Source organism: Haliotis asinina, chromosome 10 (assembly GCF_037392515.1).
Source record: "Haliotis asinina isolate JCU_RB_2024 chromosome 10, JCU_Hal_asi_v2, whole genome shotgun sequence".
NCBI classification, from domain to species: Eukaryota; Metazoa; Mollusca; class Gastropoda; order Lepetellida; family Haliotidae; genus Haliotis; species Haliotis asinina.
In genome coordinates, this window is record NC_090289.1 from 16,986,745 (window position 1) to 16,992,870 (window position 6,126).

Below are 6,126 nucleotides of genomic sequence, written 5' to 3' on the forward strand. Positions count from 1 at the left end.
CAGAGATATAGCTAAGAGTTATTTCCTGCAGAAATTTAGTCTCAAGTTTGACTGGCTATGTGTGTATCTAACTACATATGTGTTTCTATACTTCCTTGTAATTGTTGACTGGACCCTTAAAATACCTTAAAAAGATCTTTAAATTTGATGGCTGATAATCTGTATGAACCCTGAATTGATCACTGGTTTGTTTGATCCGGGTTTTGATTTGATTAAGCTTCTGTCATATGGCAGAATATGTTGCATTTAACAGCAAACATTACTTGATAAATATTCTCACGTGATTTTATTGTGACACCAGTGTGATATCCTAAACATGGACCTTTTTACAGATAATTACACAAAGCTGGGCCATCCCTGGAAACTTTGGAGTGTTTGAGGCATTTAGATACGTTTTTGAAGCAGTCACAATGGGGGAAAATGAAGTTTCAGTATTTTACCTGAGTTTTTGTGTTAGCCTACTCTTGAGTTAAACATCTACAACATTTTTCTCTTTAATCCTTTCAGTTGGGTCTGTCAGAAAGTGTTTGGATGTGTCCCCAGATTAGATATCAGACTTGGTGAGGGATGGTGGGCTACCTATTAGGTGAAAGGTTTGCAGAAGGCCCGGGTTCAATTTCCTCATGGGTACATTGGTTGAACCCCATTTGTGGTCCTCACTAGGTTGCTGGAATGTTGCAGCAACTGTTTTACCAACACCAACTAATCTGAAAACGGGGGTTTGATTTCCCTCATGGGTACAATGAGTGAAGCCCATTTCTGGTGTCCTCTTGCTGTGAAATTGCAAAAATATTGCAAACAGCAGGTTATGGTTTGGATAACTCTCCACTATACCCTGGATGTGTCTACAGCCCAATGAATTTATTACCTCCATTGGCTGGCTTTTTATCCAAGAAGGTGTCTGTGTTAGCAAGTTCAGGGAAACAATCACAAATCACTTGCTTTTGAAATATCTAACCCATTAAACTTGGCAACACAAATGATGCAGAGGTACTGCAAATGTGGTAGGAGTTCTTGCATGTATTTAAAAGTTTCTGACCTGTCAATTTGCCCTCATTTGTGAGTCCAACTGCGAACATACATTAGCAGCTGCAACTGCTATCTTTGTTGAAACTGGCAAACTCGGCTGTAACGGCGATTTAGCTGATTACTGTGAGAATGCGGAGCCAAGAAAGGGAGGTAATGAAAGGTACATCCAGGGTATAGTGGAGCGTTATCAGAACTATACCCAGGAGTTCTCGAGGATGAAACTAAACTCAATCTTGAAAGAATACATAGACTGTGCTTAGTCACCAGGAAGACCCTTGCAGGAGTATTCTGAATTGCTGGTACAGTATTTTATACAAGGCACGTATTTTTTGTTACAACTGGTACACACATTTTCAGTTCGTCTGAAAGTTTGGTATTCAAGTAAAGAAATAACAAGTTATAAAATCTGTATGTAACAAAATGGTTCAGCAAATAGGTTGTAAGGTTGTAATTTCCCCCTTGGACAATTGCTACCCAAAATCAAGAACTAATTCAGTTTCGTTTTTAACTTGTGTATTATTATATTTTATTTATTTTACTACACATGGTAATCATGGTGACATTGAACATAAGGTCAAGGTAACCCAAGTCAACTTATCTATGTTATCCCTCATGAAAGCTGTCGCCAAATTTGAAGACATAAGTTGCAACAGTTCATGAAATATTTCTTTGATAAGAGCTTGAAAAGTAGTCAAGGTGTCTTGGTGACCTTGGAAATTACATCAAGGTCGCCAAAATCCACTGGTGTCGGGTGTCATCCCCACATGTAGGCTGTCGCCAAATGTGAAGACATTGGGTACATCGCTTTGACAAGATTCGGTACCTGCGTACTGACGGACACTGCTGAATACATAGTCACCCGTTGGGCGATGCCGGAGGCCAAACAAACAACAAACAAACAATTGCCCTGCCCCCTAAAATGAAGAACATCTAGATCTAGATGAATTTTGAGCCACTGGATTTTATTCAGAACAATATTGCACCCAGAATCTGGTGAAAGGAACACATCTGATGAAACTGACAATCATTTCGATTCCTACTTTACCGAAGCATGGACTTTATATTGGTCGTACAAGCAAATTAGTCCTTCAGTCGTTGCAAAATTTGTAATTTATGTGTATTCAAATGCATGGGAGTAATGTCAGATAAATTCCTGCTAGTATTGATGAAATTAGACACTGTGTGCTTCATTAACACACGACGTGGGATGTTTTGTGTGAAACTGGCAGTGACTTTTTAAATTTGGACTTGATACGACTCATTTTCAATTGTCAGTAACATTAAGTTCCTTACGGGTCTTGCCACCTATTCATGCAGTCGCACATACACTCTTACAAGCGAAGTAACCCTCGTTTAACCCCATCTCGCCACACCTCACCCAAACACAAGAGTTTTCATATAATACACTTACACCTGTTGCAGCACGATGCAGTCAGAGATATGATATTATGTGAAGCTGTCCCTGGCACCAGTATGGCATGTATCAGACCAAACAAATCTTCCTTTTTTGGTAAAAGGAGACATTCGCAAAAGCCATGTATGTTCTATACAATGGAAAACAATCTACTGCCTCCATATTTATCATCTGTCTTACCAAATGAGATATCTGTTTGAAACACTAATGATTTGAGAAACCATCTAAATTAACATCCAGATTAGGTAACTGTCATTCCTTCTTTATACTGTCGGTATTTGGAATACTCTACTTGTTGCAGCGATCTCGACACTGACAAATCAATAGATAGCTGAGAAGCTAATAATTGTGGCTACCATTGAAGGCAATCCATAACATTTCTCTGTTTGTCCCTATTACGATTTGATCCCTTATGAATTTATTCATGAAGTTTTAAAAGGCCACAGACCCAACGAACATACAATTTACAGAACATATAATGAATGCAGGACGAACATGATATATACCATACAGATTTCAGTGACATTCTGTGCTTTAATGCAAAACATATGAACTTAGATAATTGGCATAGGGTAGATATACATTGCGTTGACAAGATTTATAAATTTAAAACATGTTTGATGTTTAAAATAATTAATTTAAACTATTTAAACATTTAATACAAGATTTGTAAAACATGAAACATTACTCCATAATTTCACAAAGACAAAGAAACATAATAACAAAATTTTGGAAATTTCCTTTTAATATACTGCACTCAGTTTGATTAATATACGAGACTGTTACTGCTAGTTTCATTACACTGGTCAATAACGCTCAAATGGTTATGGTGTCATAACAATTTGCAATTGCCCCTAGCTTGTTCATCGATTACCATTTCTTGTATTTTGAAAGAAAATACAAACTATTTAACTGTTTAAACTATAGTAATACTACATTTTGTATAATAATGTTCAGTTGTCTCTGTGCTTTGTCGATCACTTTGGCGGAATGGTGGTCAGTGATAATATGACATATGGTTTAAACATATTTATTTCTGATATATTGTTCAGAAACTGGATCGGCAAACAAGCAAACAACTTAAGCAAACAAATTATATTAATGTTTCTCCAGATAAAATAACATTTATGCGACTTCGGTTTCATAACATTAGTACCAAAGTATGTGATATCATTAATAACATTAAACATGCAATATGCATGAATATGAACATCCATACAGTGAAAATACTTTTTGAGCGTCCGTCTGGAGAACGGAAGGTAGCTGGTACAATCCCCAGACGCGTCGTACCACAAGACGGTAAAACGGTATGTGTTGGTCCCACTCGGCATTAATGAGTGAGTTTAGTTTTACGCCGCACTCAGCAATATTCCAGGTATATGGTCTGTAAATTATCGAGTCTGGACCATACAATTCAGTGATGAACAGCATGAGCATCGATCTGCGCAACTGGGAACCGATGACATGTCAACCAAGTCAGCGAGTCTGACCACCCGATCCTGTTAGTTGCCTCTTACGACAAGCATAGTAGCTTTTTATGGCAAGCATGGGTTGCTGAAGGCCTATTCTACCCCGTGACCTTCACGGGTCCGGCATTAATGAGCACAAGGAGTGGTTGGTTCTGAGTTTAATATCTCTGAGTAGGGTATGCATGCTTCACTGCGGCATGGTATCTGAGAGACCTAACACTCAAAAACCAGCTTAAGTCTGGGCTTGTACAAGCAGCCACACACACACTCGCATGCACATCGTGATGTGAGGGAACCATTCTTACCTGTGACGTTACACCCTATTTTACCTCACATCACCAAAATACTTTTAGTTCTGCAAAGAGTCGGATGAAAACTTACGATTGAGTAAATCTTATTGAAGTGGTAATAAAATTATGAACTGATTTGATAATATCGTGATTTATAAATGGTGGTAATTCTTGGATACCAAACTGCGACTCATAAACATCATATCCACGTTTGAAATAAAATAAATCGTTTCTTGTAGCATTATAGTTGGGATATATACAAAGATAATGAAGGCTGTCCTCGAAAGTTGCACCACAAAGACCTCGTGGATCATTGGATATAAATCTGCTTACTTCATGGACATTCTAATCAGAGTCTGCAGTGTATTATTTGTCAGAACCTGTTTCCAATGTTGTCATAAACTCCGAATGAAGTATTACGGTATGGTGTAATATCATTCTTGAATTCACTTGGAGATATATAAGTTCAGGTTAAGAACTCTAAAGGTTACTAAACTCTTGTCCAAAAAGAAATTTATCACCTAATATTGTGGTTCTTAAAGAAGTGAGTGAGTGAGTTTAGTTTTACGCCGCACACAGCAATATTCCAGCTATATGGCGGCGGTCTGTAAATAATCGAGTCTGGACCAGACAATCCAGTGATCAACAACATGAGCATCGATCTGCGCAACTGGGAACGGATGACAAGTGTCAACCAAGTCAGCGAGCGTGACCACCCGATCCCGTTAGTCGCCTCTTACAAGCTTGGGTTGCTGAAGGCCTATTCTAAACGGCTACCTTCACGGGTGGGTTCATAAAGCAGACACCAAGACATATATGATATAAATATTGTTAATTATACAAAATTTACCCATTTACCAAACATGAAACAGGACCACCAATGTCCAGACGATAGTAATCTGATCATGGAATCAAGCACAAGAGACGTGGGGTCAAATTGAAAAGTTACCCAATGACAGATCATTTACAAGACGTGGGTCGTGACACATTATGGAACTGTCCAAGCTTTCAGTAACGTGTGTGACGACCCCACTGAATCGATGCATGCCGACACACGTTTCCTCATGGATGACGTTAGTCGCTGGGTGACGTCAGCAAGAATTCTGAGCTACAGATCCAAGAGAACGTGTTCGACCTGCTGTCGATTTGCTGGTGAGGGTTGCCTTTGTCACAACTGTCAATCAAGATGATCCCTGAGATGCTCTATCGGATTTATATCGGGAGATTGTGCTGGCCATGGCGATAAGTTGATGTTTACATTGTTGAGGTAGTGTGTACGACCCTAGCTGTATGCAGATGTGCATTGTACTGTTGCAAGATCAAAGACATCGGCTGAGGACGCACAGATGGTAACACGACTGGTCACATAACTTCGTCTCTTTGAACAGTCAAATTTCCTTGAAGGATGACAAGTCGTGTTCTCCCCTGACCACAAATCCCACCCCATACCCACGACACTGTCTTCACAAAAAGGTGCACCTCTTGTAACACAGTCGGTCACCCCTACGTCTGTAAGCACGAATTCGCCCATCATTTCGGAACATGTTGAATCGACTCTCTGTAAACAGAACTCTCTCCCAATCACGCCGCTGGAACCGACGTACAGTTCGGGCCCACTGTAACCTGCCTTGACAGTGGGGACGGGTCCACGAAAGGGACGGTGAGCTCTGATGTCAGCCAAACGGAGTCGTCGTAGTACGGTTCGTTTGCTGATGGGGTGCCCCAAGTCCGTCATCGCCGTGACGAATCTGTTCGGATGTAGTCCGGATGTAGCGGTATTCAGGTACCCATTGGTCTACTCGTTCTTGAGCGGTCTTGTGACTGGCTTGTCTGTTGGCAGCGATTCAACAAGTTGCTGATGGATGTGAAAGTATGGCATTTCTGTCATGATCTTTTTGATACTGCATGGTTGCACAGTTCCACC